This window comes from Rhinolophus ferrumequinum, chromosome 12 (genome assembly GCF_004115265.2).
Source record: "Rhinolophus ferrumequinum isolate MPI-CBG mRhiFer1 chromosome 12, mRhiFer1_v1.p, whole genome shotgun sequence".
Lineage (NCBI taxonomy): Eukaryota > Metazoa > Chordata > Mammalia > Chiroptera > Rhinolophidae > Rhinolophus > Rhinolophus ferrumequinum.
Window position 1 is genome coordinate 79,069,559 of NC_046295.1, and position 20,703 is coordinate 79,090,261.

The window sequence follows — 20,703 nt, forward strand, 5'->3', positions numbered from 1 at the left end:
CCCCGTCCTCAGCCAGGCAAAGCCCAGTGGTGCCAGGTCCCTGTGGGTCCCCCAGGCTCAGCCTGGATGATACGAGCCTCAGGAAGGGTCCTCATCTGAGACTGGTAGGAGGGGGGCTTTGGCTTGTCTCCACCTGGACTCCAACCCAATGGGATGTACTGGGCCCTCTCCTCCAGGCCGAGGGACAGTCCATCCTGAGCAGGGAGTGGCAGGGGTGGCCTCCTGCATGGATCAATACTGTTTAAGGTTCTGGGCTGCCACAACTCACGTCCACCATGGGCCCTCTCCTATATTCCCATGGACTGACATTTTCTTATGGCAGGGCCTGTGCCGAGTCCTGATGAGGCACAGAGAGGTTGAGACGCTTGCCTATGGCGCACAGCCAGGAAGTGCCCACAGCCAGGAAGTGCCCACATCACTATCTTGTGCTGCTCCCCATTTGGGTGACAACCATGACCAGTCGGACGGCCTCAAGGAGGGTGAGAGTCAGGCACTCTGAGTTCTTGGCCAGCCACCTCAACGATGTTCCGTGACCTCTGTCAAGTCACGTTCCCCTCTCTGGCCTGTTTCCCCATCTGCGAATCAGATCTACCTCTCAGGCTCATTTCAGAGCTTACAGGAGGCAACGGCTGTGAAGTCACTTTGCAAAGGGCTTACACAGACTCAGATGAGCAGGCAGGTGTGAGAGGTGGCCCAGGGAAGGTAGATTAGGAAGGAAGGGGACATGGGGTACGCCAGATTCCTCTGTGGCTGCCACGTGGTGTCCCCATAACAGGGGCCAGACATGAGGGGTTAACACAGTGTAGTGAAGGTAGGCAGGTGTGGGTTCCTGTCATGGCCTTGCCACTTACTAACTGACTTTGGGCAAGTGGCTTTGCCTCTCTGAGTGTCAGTTTCTTCATCTGTAATTGGGATGATAATAACACAAGAAGGCAAACTTCCTTGGTGGCCATGAAAATGCAATGAAATAACGTATATCAACTTCTCAGCACAGGGCTTGGCACATAGCAGGACTCAATAAACATTGGCTACTATTGTTATTATCACCACCACCACCACCACCACCACTATCACCACCATCACCACGACCACGACCACCACCACCACCACCACCACCACCATCACCTGAGACCACCATCACCACCACCATCACCACCATCACCACTACCACACTCCTCACTGATTTTGCACAAAAGTCCTCATTTCCCCTCCGGTACCCTGACCCCACTTTCCCCATAGACCGTCAGCTAAACCCTGAGGGCCTGGACTGGATCTGAGTGAGCCTTGAATGTTAGAACTCCCCACCCAGCTCGGTGTTAAGTCTTTGATTACGAGGCTCCAAAGCCATCCTGGTTCAGACCCACCCCAGGGGGCCTGATTACGAAGCAGGTACTTACTTTCGGGCCAGATTTGCTGCTAGTGCTCTTCCCCCACCTGTCACTCTGGCCCCATAAATGATCAGCATCAGAGCTGAGAGACCTCGCAAAGTAGCTGGATGGAAATGACAGCTGACATTGCCACCTTCCCTGAGCAAGAACCCAGGGATGTGACACTCCCTCCAGCCAGCCCCCAAGGATGACTACGGGGCCCTGGGCAGGTGTTTGGGGTGGGACCCAGGAGACATAGAAAGGGGGTGAGCTTGGGGCTCTGATGAATATGGTTAGGCCAGGAATCCAGGGATCCTGCCCCGGATCCTGCTCTCCTCACTCCTTGAGGCTCCCAAAGGAGATTGGTTCCAGAGACCGTGATGGTGAATGGGAGGTGAAGTGGAAGTGGACTGTGCATCCAATTCCAGAAGATTCCGGGAGAGTTCTGACTAGCCCTGAGCAACAGAGGTCTAAGCTGCCCAGACCAAAGTGGACTGAGAGGCTGCTCGTCTGACACCCAGGTGCCCACCCCGAGTCTCTGGCAGGAAAGGCAGAGTCAGTTATCACCTCACATCCCAAGAGAAAGGGTGTGAGGACCAGGGCCACGTGGGGTTCCTACCACCCAGACTGGCCTTTTTGGGAATAGGGGGACCCTAGGACCCCAAGAAGAAAGAGAGGAGAGAGCTGTGGTCGTGTGCTCTGACATCAACACATAGTGACCCTGCCTCAAACAGGTGGTCCCTCCCCGACAGGCTTCCCTGCACCCTTGCTGGGGAGGGTGGAGCTGAGGGTCCTTGAACTCCTGTCCCCAGAAGCCAGCGCTGGGATCTTAGCCTGGAACTGTCCTTGAGTTCACATGACTGGCTGGAAGGAACGGGCCAGGGCGGAAAGAGCAGGCGGCCTCAGGCTAGGATGGGCTCCGCTGCCCACGTGGCTGGGCCCCTGGATCTGCCCGTCCCCCAGACACAGAACGAGAATCTCCAACTCCTAGAATCTTACAGCCACTGAGTCTTAAGACCAGTTCAGAATCTTAGAATCATGAAATCATGGGCCTTTTAGGATATTTGGAAAAAAATTTTCTTTCCAAAAAAGAGAGATAACAAATGGCAAAGGAATTTAGAAATGCTGCCCAAGTGTAAGGATGGCTGGTTCCTTTGTGCCATCTTGGAGGGTGGGTGTGGGGTGTCTGATAGGCGATGGGAACGTGAAGTGGGCTGGAGACTTTAAGAGGCTGCCAGGACACCTGCTTCTCCCTGAGCAAGAACCCAGGGATGTGACACACCCTCCAGATGTCCCCAAGACCCCCTCCTTTTCTCCTGCTGACTCTGGTCCCTGCTGCAGGGTCCCCACTAGCCTGGGACCAGGAAGAGCACCCGCCCCCAACTACACTTTCGCCATCTGTCAAACGAGGTCTCTGGATTCGGTTTTAGCTGCAATGCTCTGTTTAAATGCAATCATGCACAGAACTGCACAGTCGAACATCTGAGCTGTTCTGGGTTGGTGGGGTTGGGGCTGAAGGGCCCAGGGGCCCCTGCTGGCCTCCCAGTGTCCTCCCTCAGCCCCTCCTGCCTTCAGGCCCCCAAAGTGGCTCCCCGGAACCTGAGATTGTGAGCACATCGTTAGGCCTGGCTGGAATAGATGCTCTGTAGGCACAACACCCAAACTTCCGCACGGAGTGGAGTCTAAGATGATGAGTTGAGCTCCTCAGATTCCAAGTGGGCCTGGGCTCCCCGCCAGCCTGGCCAGCGACTCTGCTTGCGTCTGTGAATAGCTGAGCGGGGGCCCGGATGTCGGCTGGGGAGGTGACTGGAGGAAGTGGGGGCTGGCATGTCTGCTCCAAGGAAGGGGCCCCTCTGTGGTGGACCTTGGGACACTTGGGGCTGTGCAGTGCTGCTTTGGGGCGTAGGAGACAGGAGCTGGGCTGAAAGCTAGTGCTCAATAAATAGAGGTTGGGTACGTGGCACAGAGTGGGGGTGCCATCCTACGTCTCCGCCTCAACCCCAGTTCAGGGTGGTGTGTCCCCTGAACACCCGTCCCAGAGGGTCAGCCAGCCTTGTCTCTGTGTGTGGGAGGTCACCCAAGAGCTGTCAGTGACCTCTGTGATGTGTAGCCGAGGGAGAGGGCCACCAGGCGAGGCCGGACTCCATCAGGAACGGTCCCCTGAGGAAGCAGCAAGGACCTGTGAAAAGGTGGCACAGGTGGGGGAGGGAGCCAGGGCCCTGTGATGGGGGCAGGGTGAAGGCGACGTGCAGCCGTGGGGGAGGGGACGGGAGGGGAGGACAGAGTCGTCAGGACTTCTGGAAGGAGAGACAGTACTGGAATCAGGTGAAGGAGAGGGGGAGATCCAGGGTGAACCCCCTCCGCTGGTGTCTGGTCCAGGCATTTTGATGGCGGGGTGCTATTCACCTCAGTAGTGACACCCAGGAGAGGACCAGGCTTGGGGGCAGATCTGAAGCTCCCGTACCGGCCACAATGAGCTGGGCGAGCCCTAGAAACACACCAAGGGGGGCCTCAAGGAGGCAGTTAGAGGCCCAGGTGTGGGTGTCAGGTATAGGTCGTGCTTCATGTCTGAGACCCCGGTGACAACAGGCAGGGCTCGGACAGTCTCAAGAACTCAGCTTGAGGGTTCCAGGTTGCTGTCCTGGGCCTGCAGTGTGGCAAAGGAGCTTCCTCTGCCGGTGGCCCAAGCAGGGCATCAGTGAGGACAGGTGTGCCCCTGCGAGAAGCTGCTGGGGGCCCCCCAGACACATCCAGGTGTCTCTGAGAGTCAGCTGTGACCCCAAAGTCGTGTTGTTGGCAGGGGAGCAGCAAAATGAGTTCTGTGACTCATGAAACTTCGGCAGAACTGCCGGCGTGCAGGCTGGGGCCCTCCAGATTCAGGAGTCTGTGGCCTCCCATGTCTGTCCCACAGTGCGGGGGTGGGGTCAGGGGGGCTTCTTGGAGTAGATCCAGGCAGCCTGAGTTGTGTCTGCTCACGTGGCTTCTCACACATCCTCATAATGTTAATGATGAAAGGGCGGCTCCTTTGGAGACCACAGGCCACGCTAGGCTCTGGCACGAGCCTGCAATGCCAAGTCATCCCTGGGATGCCACCTCAGGCAGACAGGGAAGGCCGGCTGCAGTGGGCAGGGTGGCTTTCGGTGGCAGGCTGCCCCTGCCCCAGGGGGCCGTCTGGGACATCTTTAAGGATTCTTTGTTAAGTCTCATTAAATATGCATCACTCCGTTAAACTTTAATGTCTCACTTTGAGGTGTCACATTTTTCACCTCCTCCTGGGACAAGGGAGGGCCGAGCCGCCAAGAGATGATGTCTGGCACTAGGGACCCAGGCTGGGACAGTGGGGAGCCTGGCTTTTGTCCCTGGGCCAGTGCCTGGGCCCTGACAAGGCACCACTTGGGGATAGCGCCCCAAACATCACGCACTCCCTGTTCCCAGGCTGGAGGCTCCACCATTAGAGTCACTTCACTGGGCTAAACGCTTCCTGGAAAGGGACCAACAGTGAATGTCTTAGGCTTTGCATGTTTGTTTTTGATTTCTTTTCACAACCTTTTAAAAATGTGAACACCGTTCTTAGCTCATAGGCTGAACAAAAGCAGGCTGGAGCTGGGTTTGGCCTGAGGGCCATAGTTTGCAACCCCTGGGCTACAATATTGGCCTGGAGAGGGAGTAGTAAAGAGCTTTGGAATCAGGCAGACCTGGGCCAGGAGAGGTGACCTTTAAAATAGTCACCCACCTGTGTGCCTTTGTTCCCCCAATCAGAACAGGTGCCAGCTGTAAACAGTGCAGGAGGAGACTGATGACCCTGCCTAGCTTTCCTACCTCTGCTGCCACCTCCTCATCCCCTGGAGAACCCCACCTCTCTGGGCATCTGTTCTCTCTCTAAAGTGGATACACAAACATTCTCAAAAGACTGTCCGGAGAATGAAATAAGACAAGGTGGGGAAACACTGACCAGAGCAAGCCAGTGTATACCACAGGTTGCCTATCAGAATCACCCCAGGTCCTGAAAAACCACGGCGGGCAAAAACCACAGTTTGTCTGCTTTCACCACTTGTGCCCAACCTAGTGTTGGAAGTCCTAGCCGGAGAAGCTAGGCAAGAAAAAGAATTAGGAGGCATCCAAATTGGAAAGGAAGAAGTAAAAGGATCTCTGTTCGCAGGTGACATGAAAACCCTAAAAATTCCACCAAAACAGTTAGAAATAATAAACAAATTCAGCAAATTAGTAGGATACAGGGGCAGCTGGATGGCTTAGCTGGTTAGAGCGCAAGCTCTCAACAACAAGGTTGCTGGATTAATTCCCACATGGGATGGTGGGCTGCGCCCCCTGAAACTAAGATTGAAAATGGCAACTGGACTTGGAGCTGAGCTGCACCCTCCACAACTAGATTGAAGGACAACTGGGAGCTGATGGGCCCTGGACAACCACACTGTTCCCCAGTATTCCCCAATAAAAATTAAAACAAACAAACAAACAAAAACTAGTAGGATACAAAATGAACAAAATCAGTTGTGTTTCTATACACTAATAATGAATAGTCTGAAAAAAAAAGTTAAGAAAACAATTCCATTTATAATAGCATAAAAAAATGAGTAAAATATTTAGGAATTGACCAAGGAGATCATGGACTTGCACACTGAAAACTACACAACATTGCTGAAAGGAATTAAAGATAAAGAAGTGGAAAGGCATCCCATGTTCATGGATGGGAAGACTGAATTACTATAGGTGACCACACGCTCCCCTACCTGAGGGCCTAAGGACCAAGGACAAGACCCTGTGGCTGAGGGTGACAGCGGGCCCAGCAGTCAGCAGCTTCACCCAAGCTTCCTAAAGAGGCTGACTCCCACAGCTCTTGTCCTGGCCCCTTCTGTCCCTCTCCCCATGGCCCCATTCTCTGGATGTCCCCCTGTGTCCCTGTCTCTCTCTATTTCTGTGTGTGTCTGTGTGTGGGGGTCCCTCCGTCTCTCTCTATTGTATTTCTCTCTGTCTGTGTTACATGTTTACCTGTGTGTCTGTCCCTCTCCTTCCCTCTTTCTCTGTGTCAGTGCCACTGAAAGCAACCTACAGATTCAATGCAGTGACTAGCATAGTCCCAACAACGTTTTTTTCAAAAATAGAAAAAAATCCGTCCTAAAATTCTTATGGAATCTCAAGGGACCTCCCAATAGCCAAAACAATCTTGGAAAAAAAGAACAAAGTGGAGGACTCACATTTTGTGATTTCAAACCTCACTACAAAGTTATCGTTGTCAAAACAGTGTGGTATAAGGGTAGGAACATAGACCAGTGGACTAGAATCGAGAGCCCAGAAATAAAGCCTCACATATATGATCGAATGATTTTGACAAAGGTGCCAAGACAATTAAATGAGGAAAGGACAGTCTTTTCAACAAATGGAGCTGAGAAAACTGGATATCCACATGCAAAAACATGAAGTTGAACTCTTACTTAACACCATAGACAAAAGTTAATTCAAAAAGTATCGAAGACCTAAAACTAGGACTCTTAGAAGAAAACCTAGGGCCAAACCGTCAGGACAATGGACTTGGCAGTGACTTCTTGGATATAACACTAAAGGCATAGGCAACAAAAGAAACAACAGACAAATTGGACTTCATGAAAATTATCAAAATTTGTGCATCCAAGACATTCTGTGTCCTGTGTGCTGGGATTGGTGTGGGAGGGGGCGAGGGAGGAGTGACCACACGCTCCCCTACCTGAGGGCCTAAGGACCAAGGACAAGACCCTGTGGCTGAGGGTGACAGCGGGCCCAGCAGTCAGCAGCTTCACCCAAGCTTCCTAAAGAGGCTGACTCCCACAGCTCTTGTCCTGGCCCCTTCTGTCCCTCTCCCCATGGCCCCATTCTCTGGATGTCCCCCTGTGTCCCTGTCTCTCTCTATTTCTGTGTGTGTCTGTGTGTGGGGGTCCCTCCGTCTCTCTCTATTGTATTTCTCTCTGTCTGTGTTACATGTTTACCTGTGTGTCTGTCCCTCTCCTTCCCTCTTTCTCTGTGTGTTTCTGCCTATATCTTTCTGTGCGTGAGTATCTCCTTCTACCCATCTTCTCCCCTTCAGTGAAATATCAATCAGTCTGGCTTATTAAGTCCCATTATTTCTCAGAACATTTGCCTTTGAAATTTCAGCAGATGGGCCGGTCCTCGGCCAGTGCCTCCGGCTGCCCAGGCCACTCAGCCTGCTGGGGGCTCATCCAGAGGGGGCTGCCAGGTCCACCGCCCACTCCCCATTTGTGCAGATGCCAGACCTGCCTTCCTGAGATCTCTACCAGCCCTGGCCGCTCCCAGGCTGTGGGCAGCCCTCACCTGCCAGTGAGAAGAAGGCAAAGCGGGTCTGCCCTCTGGCTGGGAAGCGTCCCTGTAGGAGGAAGTGTGTGCAGGTAGAGTTGGTGGTGCCGTGACCATGGCCCAGCCTCCTGTACAGTTCGCCCAGGTCTAAACCCCCAAGGTCTGAACAGTTGTGCCACGGGGAAAGGGATCAACCTAGTTCTGTAGGCACTCAGGGGGTAAACTGAGGCACCAGAGCATCAGGTCCATGGCGGTGAGCACGGAGCAGCATTGGGGTGACCTTTCTTCAAGAGCGCAACTGCCTACCGCTGTGTGAGTTCCCCCCTCCAGCAGTCTTCTAAACACACCCCCTCCTGATCCCGGCCCTCATGTCCAGCTGTTTAAATGACAGTCCCTCCATCAGACCTGGAGTCTGGGCGAGTGACTGGGCATTGCGGGGGGGCTTCAGTGCATCCCCGAAGCCTCCTGATAGCCCTTGGAGTTGGATACTATTTTATACCCATTTTACAGGAGAGAAGGGTGAAATTTCCATCATGTTGAGTGACTTGTCCGAAGTCACACAGCTCGCAGGAGGGACTGGAAGGGGGTCTCTCTGTGGGCACATGCTCAAGGGCTCCAGGCCTGACTCCCGGAAGGGGCCAGGGATTCGGCTCATGGACTTTGGAGAACCCAGGCCCTGAGCACAGAGCACCAGGTGCAGCAGGAAGGACAATTCACAGAGGTGCTGTCCTCTGAGGGACAGTGGCTCATTCATGGGGTGGGGGAGGGTCTTGGCCCGGGTGTGGACCTCAGGGGCAGCTTGGTTTGTGTCCTGGCTGGGACGGGCAGAGAAATTCCAATGTATCTTCATTGACTCATGGCCACTTGTGTTGTCAAGCAATGCAAAGCATTCATTCATTCATTCATTCATTCATTCATTCATTCATTCATTCAGTGACTATTTACTAAATGCCTCCTTTGTGCCAGGCACTAGGCTAGACTCCAAGGACACACAGTAACAAGACAAATGCCCCGCCTGCATGGAGCTATGTCCCTGTAGGGCAGGGGGACAGTGAACAAGCAAGTCTAGCGTGGCTCGATGCAGGAGAGCCAGGGGCCTGGGCAGAGACTTGAGCATCTGGGGAAGGGTGTACAGGAAGGTGGAGCTCACATACACACACGTATTCGCATGTACACACACATACACACGTGCACGCACTGTTCCTGGGCCCCGACTCTGGGCTCCGGAGCTCCTGGGCTCCCTCTACCCCCACACTTACTGCTTAGCCCTGCAGAGTCCTTGTAGACGTCTGAGATGAGGCCCGAAGGAGGCGTGGGACTGAGCTCACAGGGAGAAGTGTTCCAGGTGGTGGGAACAGCCTGTGCGAAGCCTGCAGTAGGAATTTGATATTTTGAGTGACTAAAAGCAGTTCTGTGGCTGGAGCAAGTGGCCTCAAATGGAGAAGATATACAGGTCGCAGGGGGGCGGGGGAGGCCAGTGCACACGGAGGCTCTGTCCCCAGGGCATTGGCGAGCTAGTGGTGGGCGGTGCGAGAAGACTCAGATTTGGAAAAAGGGTCTGTGTGGAGAACAGATCTGCAAGGAGCAGGAGGGGAAGGGGGCGCCCTTGGTAAGCTCAGGGTGGCCGCCCCAAGGGCCAGAGGTCGAGGCTGAGCAGACAGAGGTGAGAGGAGAGGTCTACGATATGGCTGGACTGGACGTGATGACAGGTTGGTCTTTTGAAAACATCGATTGTCCCTGGGGATAGAAGGGAGCTGGTGTGGGGTGGTGGCGGAGGGATTGGATTCGAGTCCCCGCTCTCCCGCTTCCAAGTGGTGTGATCTTGGGCAAGTGGCCTCGTGCCTGTGAAATGCCTGTTTGTTTCTGTGAAATGCCCGATCAGCGCGACAGGCTGGGAACAAGCCCAGGATCGCAGTGGCTTCAAAGCACAAGGATTGTTCCTCACTCGTCCATCTGACGTGGGCCCGGAAGCCAGGCTAACAGAAGCTCGACCACATGGAGGGTCCTGCACCCACTTTTAAATGCTCTGACCTAGAATTGGCCCACACCCCTCTCCATCATGTTCCACTGGACAGAGCAAGTCGCATGTCCACGTCTAAATTTGAGAGGGCTGGGAAGTGAGAGCCCAGACGTGGGTTCGATGGCTCCCACCTCCTAGAGCATCATGAGGATTGAGTGGGTGAGCCTCTGTGGGTGCAGTTGACTTGTGTGGAGCTGATGCTCCATACAGGGTGGAATGATTCTCCCAGGAGCGTGTCCTGGGCTCTCCTCCCCTCCCTGCGCCTCTGTTTCTCATCCCTCCGATGACCTAGATCAAAGGCTTGGTCTGGGTCAGCCTTTCCCAACCCCCAGTCTCCCCACAGATCCATGTGCCACTGTCAGATTTCCAGAATTGGTTTTCTTTAAATCAACTCATTGGTTTGTTTGTCTATTTGCTTGCTTGCTTTGCCATGCAAGGAGAGGGGCCCTAGTTCAGAAGTGACTCGTTGTTCCTCTGTGTACAGGGATTCTCTATCTTCTTCATGCTGCCCCCACTCGTCCCGCCAAGAGTCCCGTTGAGTTAATAATACATGAGACGTTGTGCTATATTTTCTATGGTGAGACCGTGTATTAGAGCATGAGACACATGTGACACAATAAAAGCCTGTGATACGTGCCTGCGTCACTTTGACATCTGGAAGATGCCTCTGGGTGTCCCAGCAGAGGGAGTGAGCTGAAGAAGGCGAATCTAGTTCTGTAGGCACTCAGGGGGTAAACTGAGGCACCAGAGCATCAGGTCCATGGCGGTGAGCACGGAGCAGCATTGGGGTGACCTTTCTTCAAGAGCGCAACTGCCTACCACTGTGTGAGTTCCCCCCTCCAGCAGTCTTCTAAACACACCCCCTCCTGGGGCCATGGTTGAGAGCCCCGGTGCCTGGCGTCCGCAGGGCTGCGCCTGAGTCCTGGCTCTGTCACTTGTCAGGTGTGTGACTTAAAGCAAGTGTGGCAGAGACTTTGGTGTCCTGGCCAGGTCCCCTTGAGTCCTCTTTACTGGTGCTATTGCCCCTCTGCCAGCTTCTTGGACTTTCCAGCCATTGGCAGGTGGATGGGTGCAAAAACCCAGCCCGGTCTTAGGATGGGACAAATGCTGAGGGTACAGTGTATGCTCCAGAGGTCCCCACGGGATCAGGCAGAGCCTGGGGACACCTTGTGGGTCCCTTGTGGCTCTCTATCCCTTGTCTGTCTTGCTTCCAGCCCTGCTTCCGCTTCTCCTGGAGCACTTCTATGACAAAGTCACATGCCGTGAAATCCTTGACTTGGGTCAGCTCCTGGACGACCACCTAACATAGCAAGTGACTGACTCTCTGAGCCTCACTTATCTCATCTGTAAAATGGACATAACATTCCCTATAGCATTCAGTTAGCATGAAGGACGTTAGCTTGGGGCCTAATGAAACTCTTCTGATTAATGTGGAATATATAGCAATCTTGTCAGTCATTATATTGAGGAATGAAGCGTTGCCCCAAGGTAGTGGGGGTGGGGGTGGGGGAGAATTCCTGGGTCTCCTGCACAGTGGTAAAGAGGAAGCCGCTTTAGAAAATGTCTGTAACTCCTTCGAGGCCCCACCCCACCCAGCCCTTCCCATCAGAGAAGTTCTGAGTCTTAGCTCTATGCTTATAACACAAACCCCCTCGACTCTTAGGTCATGAGTTGGTGCCTTGGAGGGTGGTCAGTTATGAGCCCAGTTTGGCCTCTGACGTGGTGGCTTCCTGGAGATGTGGCCTGGGCCACGTGGGGCTCTGGGTTAGAGAGTGTGGATGTTTTACTGTGAAGCCACTCCCATCATAGGGGAGCATGACAGTCTCCCTGCACCGTGGGCAGAGCTGGTGGGCTGTCAAAGGAAGACGCCACGGGCAGGGATAACCTAGAGCTCACTCTGGGCCACCGTCTGCCCGAGAAGATCCCAGTGGCTGGGCAGCCCACAGCAAGTCACGTCACCTCCCTGGGCTGGTGTGACCACGTCTGTAAAGAGGGACGCCTTGAATGAATAATGGATCAAGGCAGGAACGACCGTCGCCTGAGAGCAGGGCACGGTGAGCCTCTGTTCTCTAGCTCCTTCCAAGTCCGAGGGAGATGACTTTGCAACTTTGGAAACTGGTTATAAAAAGAAAAGGAGAAAGAGAAAAAGGAGGCTGGTGTGCCTCACGCCTTTCATAGTGTTTGGGTGACCATCTCAGTGAGGCTGGGGCAAAGCCACCGCACCGCATCCATGATAATGGTGACACCGGCCCATTTGGATGGGGCCACAAATTAGAGCTCAGGGCCTCGCAGCAACATGTCAGTCAACGCCTCAGGAGGTCTCTGTTACTTCCCGGCACCGACGAGGAAAAGGCCTCTCAGGCTGTAGCCCAGGGGACTCAAGCCGGCCAGGGCTGAGCTAACCACTGGGCCACTGTGCCCTCTTCTTAGGGGCCTCACCCCTCCTCTCTCAGAGCCTCACACCCACGCTGGGTCCTTCCAAGACTCTGCCCCAGGCCAGGAGGACGTCTGGGACCCAAGGACACCCCATGGGGTCCAGGCGTCAGGGAGCCCCTTGTCCGAGCCCAGGCCTGTCTTCCCCATCTGCCGGCCACTTCTCAAACCTGCAGTTGAGCTTTCCTGCAGAAAAGCATCCTCAGAGCTGCCTTCGGTTCTTAGAAGGAGGGGCTGTCTGCCTCTCCCGTCCCCTCCCCTCCCCTCCTCACCGCACCTTTCACCCTAGGGAAAAAATCCTAGTAAGAATGACTAACATCAACTCAGCCCAAGTTACCAAGACAACCTTTCCTGCCCACCGCTGGCTGGCGGAAAGAAAGGAGATGCGGGAGGGGAGACACCACCCACTCTCAGCGGCCTCACAGCCCCCTCCTTCCACTGGGTCCTGCCAGGAGAGGCCCAAGCTGTGGCCAGGGGACCGGCGGGCACCCCTGCGTGGGGCTGTCAGGTTTCGGGCTGCGGCTTTCAACTGAGAGATGCTGCCTTCACAGCAGATTTGATTCTCTCAGCTTCCCAGTGGTGAGATGATTGAGGGGGGAGTGACAACACGATGGAACGGAATCCTCTCCACTGTGGAAAAAGCTCAGTCACAGCTGCCTCCTCCTGCTGCTTTATCAGGACCAGTTCCAAATTTGGAGCCCAAGGGCCCTGTGGGAAGGACAGCACAGGGTCCAAGATGAGGGAGCTAAGGAGTCAGACCGGTCTGGTTCCACTGTTTCTAAGCTGTGTGACTTTGGGCAAGTTGCTTAACCTCTCTGAGTCCCAGTACTGACTGGGTACTAGCTACTGACTTCATGGGGTTATTGAGACAATCAAATAAGAGAGTGTAAACACTTTGTGGACAGCTCCTTCCGTGAGCCTGGCACCTAGAGAGTGCCCAGTAAATGCAAGGTGCTGGCATGAGTGCCAGGTGTATGTCTGCCCCAGCCCCAGCCTCCTGTGGGTGGAGCTGAGAAGGGAACTGCCACAGGGAAGGGGACTGACATTCGGACAGAGGCCGCTGGGCGCCAGGCCTGCTCAGTGCTTGCAGCCATGCTGCCCAGGACGGAGCATGAAGACCCTGTTTGCTGTTGTTTCAACAGGTGAGGCTCAGTGAGCAACTGCCCAACGGCACTCAGCAGGGAGGGCAAGGTGGTGGGATCCTCTTCCAGGCCCGTGGGGTTCGAAGCCCAAGGTTTTCCCACTGGCCTTCGAGCTGCCCCACAGCCGGTGCAGGGCCTGGCCCTGGCAAACGTGGGAGACTGGAGCGTCGGTGTCACCCTGAGGCCCTCTGCCAGGCCATGGTCCTCTCGGCCACCCCACCCCGAGACCCTCCCTGGAAGTGGCCATGCTTCTACCCCCTTGTCCTTGTGGCGACCTCAGAACTGGGACACACAGACTCCAATCACCTGTCATTAAGTACCCTCCATGGTGGCAGCCCTAACTGAGAAGAGGCAAATGAAGAGTTCAGGACAGAATGACTCAGTAAACCGATTAGCTGAATACAATCAACTGGGGGTGTGGGAGGGGGGCGGGGGCCAGGGGCAGAGGGAGCCTGGTGGAGTCAGGCTAGTGGAACAGAGGGGAGAATTAGGGGCTGCCCGGAGACCCCTGGGAGGCCAGTGCTGTGGGGCTGTGGCCCCATGCGGTGGTGGGCGGGAGTGTGGGCACCTCGGTTGGGCCTCGCTAGTCCTTGGACATTCAGCCAGCTGAGAAGGTAATCCCCAAATCTCTGGGCCTGGCGAAATCATTTCTGTGCTGGGTTAGCGTCTTTCAGCCCCAAGAAGGCTTAGAATTAAGAATAGACACGTTTAAAAGAATCAAAACAATAATATTAATATCTCTGTCTTCAGTGTGTGCAGGTTGGGTAGTTTCGGTATTTGTAAAGTTCAGAGAATTTGGCTGATTAAAGGAGTAGTCCAGCTTTGTGACTTGAATCTAATATATGAAATTGAGTGCTTGATTTAGACTTGTAAGTTGCACTTTTAGGAAGTTCGTAAACAGTGCTGGAAGTCACCGCGTTCATCAATTCGGTGTGGTAGGTGTACAAATGGTGTGCTCGAATCTACAGAGAGGCCTGTTTCTCAGGCAGACTTAAAAAGAAAACTGAATATATTGAATTTATTTACGCAGTTTAAAATGTTTAAAGGAGCTTGATTAACTAGTTATGGAAATGGGACCAAACAGTAATAAAACGGCCCCTAAAGGGGATTGTTCAGCTGTGCTAAATTTGTAAACATATACATAGAAACAGGATAGTAAGCTATGTAAAGTGAACTTAAAAGCTTCAGAAAGAATGGCATTTTTGAATGTATAACATTCGTGACGCCAGTGTTAATATTTAAAATCAAAGTCATCGTCTGAGTAATCTTTTCTGGGCACAAAAGCCCCCCCGCAGGGAACATGGATTCACTCACAAGGGTACAGTCCTCTCCCCATTCAAAACTTATCCTCCCCCGTACCCTACCTGCCATGTCCCTTCCCAAGAGGTGAGCTCTGGAGGTGACACTGGCTGTAGTTACAGGTTTGTGGTTAATGGGCTAATGTCTGGCTTCAGTGGGAAACATTTGGATCTTTGATCCAGGCCTTGATCTTGGATCAAGGTCTCTGATTGCAGGGGGATGCTCTGAGGCCTTTAATTGGCGTCGGTGTCACCATTGGGGGACACCTAATGTGTCACCTAACTCCAGCTACATTCAGAAAGTGTTCAAGGTAACCGAAAGAGCTGTGCTATGGTTACACACCAGGGATGTAGATATTAACATGTGTAATCTGGTAACGATCCATTTCACAGATGAGAAAACTGAGACGGAGAGCTGGTAAATGGCAGAGCTGGGACTTGGCCCTGAAGAGTTTGACTGCGGAACCTCCTTTCTCCTTCAGCATCTCGCTGGATCCTCCACCACCTCTGAGAAGTAGACATTATTGTCCCATTGTGCAGATGAGTCAGTTGAGGCTCAGGACATCTAGAACTTCTCCCAAGGCCACATGGCCAGCATGGGACATACTCAGCAGCTTCTGGCCCTTCTGACATCTGTACAGTCAAATCCAGTAGGGGAGATGGACGTTGAATGGACAGTAATTGGGGGGCTTTGTAATTATAGTCATGGCCAATGTTTTGCAGGCGAAGGGCGGGGGCTCAGAGTGCACCCAGCAGGGAGACCTGGGCAGGCTGGGTGTGTGCGGGGCCTGAGGTGGGCAGCACGGGGAGGTATCTCTTGACTTTGAACTTTCTCCAAAGAACAACTGGAGGTGACTGAGAGTTTTGAGCACAGAAGAGTTGTCCGGTTAGACTGGTGTTTGTAACCGTCCATCACGGGAGGGCAGCAGAATGAGACAGGGAGGCCAGAGAGGGGCTGCCCATGTGTCCAGGCAAAGGGACTAGGGGCTGGGCCAGCCTGGTGGCCAGCAGGTTGGTGCTTGGAGAGCAGTTTCGGAGGCAGCCTGGACAGGGTTTAGCAAAGGTGGGGTGGCGGAGGGACCGGGCATCAAGGAGGACCTCCAGGGCCAGGCTGGACACCTCTCTGCGGGGATCCCCTGGCCTGCCAACCCCAGGGCTCCAACCCCAGGGCCTTCCACTGGCTCTGACTGAGGCTGCTCAAGGGACAGAGAAGTGTGGCCTCACCGGCTGACTATGGCAAACCAGCCTGTCGGGCCCCCCAGCCTGGCCAGAGGTGCCCTCACAGCGACCTGAACCACTTAACTCCCCCCAAAGGAGTCCGGGTAATTCGGTCTCTGTGTTTACTCCCGCGGGTGAGTGCTTCTGAATCTTTCATCTTGACTGCTGACTGTATCAAAATTCCCGTGGTAATTGGATCAGGTGCAGTATTTTCCATGAGGATATTAAATCAGGCCTTCTGCCCGCGTCCAGAACGATCCGTTTCAGAATATAAAGACGCAGGAGATGGCATTACCCAAGGTATTTTTCCTCCTTTAAACTATCTCCCCTCCTCTTAATCATGGCAGCTCTTTATTTGTTGCCAAATAAATTGGGTCGTCCTCCCCTCCCCCAGTATTAGCCAAAGGAGAGGAAAGATTGTTGCAGGTTGAAGAGGGAGAGCAGGGGCATGAGGGAGACCGGCAGGGGTGTGACAGCAGAGATTTGCCCAGCACTGTCCCACCTCTAGGCACCTGTGGGCTCAGGCACAGGACCAGCAGTGGGGAGGAGGAGGCGGCCAGCTGCTTCCCTTTCCCCGGTCTCTCCATCAGCCCCGGGGAGGGCCACATGGAGAGTGTATGCTAGGCACTCAGCTAAGATGGGAGCCCCCCTCAGCCAACCTTCAAGGTGGGACATTTTGGCGGTCTGTAAAACTGTAGGAGAGAAGCTCAAGGACACAGCCAGGCTCAGGATTGGGAGCTGGAAAGAAGCTCAGAAACATTTCGTTGTTTTTTTTTAAAAAAAAAAAAAAAGGGAGGGGGCGAGTATTAAGGTCACATCAGAGGTCGATGAGGCCATGTCGGAACGGCTGCCGTTGGAACAAGACAGGAATGGTGGCGCACAGTGCGAATACATTAAATGCCATGAAGAGTATGCTTTAAAATGGTTACGTTTATGTGAATTCGCCTCCATTTTAAAAAGCGGCTCTGTCACAATGCCGTGTGACCCGCCACTGACTCACTTTGATTGTTCAACCAATACAGGCACTGTTCTGGGGCCTAAAGAGTGACGGAACAAAACACAGGTCTTGCCTTGGGAGTGCTGGCATCGGGGGTGGGGGGACAGATGACCATGTGGTGAAAGTGCTGGGGAGAAACATGAAGCAGGGAAAGAGGTGAGCAGTGGGGTTGGAGCAGGTGGCCCTGAAAAGGTGACATCTGAGCAGTGACTGGAGGAGGGGAGGACACCCAGGGGGCAGAGAGCTGGGGGGAGAGCCGTGGGGGGGAGGCCCGGCACCCAGGGGGGGCAGAGAGCTAGGGGAGAGCAGTGGGAGGAGGCCCGATGACAGCGGGGTCCTTCAGGACCTCAGCTTGTACTCACAGTGAGCCAGGTGCTGTTGGAGGGTTTCAGGCAGAGGAAGGTCTTGATCCAACAACAAGGTCCCTCTGACTGCTGGGTGCAGGGGGCAGGGGCCAGCCCAGGGAGGGCAGGTGGGCGGCCAATGCAGTCATTGAGGTAAGAGTTAGTGGTGGAAATACAAATTAAAACCACAGAGAGATCTCAGTACACAGCCTCCAAAATGGCTAAAACTAAGGACAGACGATGCCAAGTGTTGTCATGCACCTGGAGCGACTAGAACTCTCCTACAATGTTGTGGATGTGTTAAATGGCATGGTCATTTTGAAGACATGCCAGGAAGTTTCTGATAAAGTTAAACATACATCTACCCTGTGACCCAACAGTTTCATTCCCAGTCGTATACCCGAGAGACATGAGTGCTTATAGTCACAAAAAGACACGCACGAGAATGTTCACAGCAGCTTTATTTACAATAGCCCCAAATTAGAAACAGTCCAGATGTCCATCCACAAGAGATTGGGTGAACATATTGTGGTATATTCACACAATGGAATACTATACAGCCACAAAAAAGAAGGAACCCCCAATACACACAGTGACGTGGTTGGGTCTCCTATAAAGTAATATTTATGTCTAACAAACAAGACAACAGGCACAAAAGTTACATATTATTATCATTGCATTTTTCTGAAGTTCTAGAACCTGCAAAGGGATCTACAGTGACAGAAGGGCAGCTTCCTTTGGAGATGTGGTAATGACAAGAAAGGGAGCATAAGGGAACTTTCTGGGGTGACAATGTTCTTTGCCTTAATCTCAGTAGTGTTTTTACATGTGCATACATTGTACATGTAAAAATTCATCAAACTATATACTTATTTGTGCATTTTACTGAATATAAATTATATCTTGGGGAAAAAACTGGTCGAAAGATAGATAGATAGATAGATAGATAGATAGATAGATAGATAGATAGATAGATAGATTGATAGACGATAATGAGAATGATGGCTCCAAGCAGGTACTAGTGGCAGGTGGGCAAGGGGGCAGAGGTCCCGGAGAAACTCCCCTCCCTGGACTCACTGCATCCAGACCCGGGCACCGTGTCATGCCAGCCACCTCCCGCCCTTTCCGTGGATCCCGCCCCTTACTTCGATTAGAGACAGCCTGGGTGAGCAGATGCCTGCCTCCATTGGGGCAGGTGGCTTGAGGAGGCAGATATTTATTTTGGGGACCCAGCCTGTTTGTCCAATGGGGGAGGGGCCGGCAGCAAGCATCGTGGGACCAGATTCCTGATTATAACTTCATAACAGGCCCTGGCTATTCGGGACGCGCTGATATTTATGGAATAAATACGATGCAATTTATGGCCGTATCTCCCTCTGATGTCCCATCTGATATGCAATTCAATTTCTTTTATTGTCTTTGGGCTTTTGCCATGGAGGAGAATGCATAAATAAATAAATATATGGGCAAATGGCAGCCGGCAGGCCAGGCTGGGGCTGCCAGCCCCCCGTCTCCAGTCCCATATTAGGCCCATCGATCACACGTTATGAAGCCGGAGACTGTCCCCCAGCTGGGACAGGAAGCAGACGAGCTGGTCACTCTCCATTATTTAGGGGCCTCCACTGGCAAGCTGCCCTGCCTGCCCTCTGCCTGCCACCAAGCCATGGCGTCCCTACTCGGGACCTGAGCCTGTACCTCTCTGTTGCTCGCTTACAGGAACTGCGGAGGCCCAGGTGTCCCTGCTCTTCTGAAAGTGGAGAGCACCGTGGACTTGTGACATATGCTTCTGCCCGGCTCTCCCAGGGGAACCCCACGCCAAGTGGCCAGGCACGCACCTGTGAGGCCTGGGAGCCTGGGTAAGTCACCCATCCCCGCGCCCCATGTCCTCATCTGAGAATAGGGGTAGCAGCCTTTAACCTGTGGTAGCTTCAAATGTGCGGGAGGTTCTGCATCCAGCTTGGGCCATAGGCTGGCATCCACTCCGCACATATAAGCACTGACGGGACACTTCCTGTGCAAGGGGCTGAGGGAAGTGGCAGACGCATCTCTGTCTTAAGTGAGGCCCTGTTCTGGGGGGACATAAGGGCTCAGTGGCTGGGGCCTGGGCTGATCTCTGATCCCCAGGACTGACCCTGGCCCCTGCCCCTGTTGAAGCACAGGACCCCAGCCTGTGGGAAGAGACAGCTGGAGAGCCCTGCGGACCCATTCCAGGCTGCCCTCCATAGCCACTCTGTGGCCCCCACTTCATGTAGACTCCTGTACCCCATGATTTGGGGCCCACAGTACTCCTCCCTGTGCCCCCTGAGGACTGTGCCTGAGAGACCAGTTTCTGGCTTCGAGTCCCCCACCCCCACTGCTCCCCATTCAGAGTGGGCTCTGAACCCTGAAGGCCCCCATCCAGGCCGGGCCATGGTGCCCAGGAGAAGCCTGCAGCTGCTTGGAGCTCCAGGGCCCGGACGGGCCTCCCTTCCCATCAGACCCAGGGCTGGTCCCCCAGCTCACCCAAGGCTGCCTGCTGCAGGCCCACCCTCCTGTACCCACACCTCAGCCTTCAGGAGAGTTCTCTATCAGGTTCTGCCACACACACCGCTTACACACACACCACTTACACACACACACACAGCACGCATATGAATACACACGTACACCACACGTGCACACACGCACTGTATAACACCACTTCTGCACACCAATACACATGTGAACACATATATACACATCACACACACATACCACACTCACATACCACACACTCTACTCACAGGCACCTCCACGCACATTCAGAGGGTGCCAGAAAATGTATACACATTTTAAGAAAGGAAAAAACCTGTATTAATTGTAATACTCAATATATGCCAATCACAAAAGATGAATATAAGTCACTTTGACTTCTCCAATGACAAGAGGTGCTCAAAGTGTTTCCCGTCAGCGTCCAGACACTTCTGATTATGGCGAACTGCTGCTTGAGCAACGTTGACCAAAGAGACCGCTTGTATACAATTGTTTGGCACCCCTGGTATACCACAGGCACACACACACCGCACACCACACACCCCACACACAGATCCAAATGGAGGCCTGACAGCTCCAACACATCCCTATGACACAGCCCCGACTGTCTCCATTGTAGAGACAAATTTCCCTGCTGGGCGTGGGGACAGACTGTACACCGCGGAGCAGGCTGGTCTCTGGCTGCGATGGGGAAAGGTGTTTCAGCGGAGAGAACAGCATTGTGTAAATCCACCGCAGCCCACGAAGAGCTCCCGAAACGCTTGCAGAGGGAGTTCTAAGCAGACACGATGCTGTGGACCCTCCTAAATGCGGGGGGGAGGCTGGGGAGAGCAGGGCAAGGAGGCTGCCAATGGTGTCAGAGAGAACTGAGTTCAAATCCTGCCCGAACCTAGCCATGTCACTTGGGCATTACTTTGCTTCCCTGAGCCTCAGTTTCCCCATCTGCAGCGTGGGGCTAATGCGCCCTCCCCACCAGAATTGTCTTGAGTAGAAATCTGGATGATTTTATAGTCAGGTGGCAGGGATAGGCCTGTCCCAATGAGGGGAGGATGACGAGTCAGCCCTCCAAG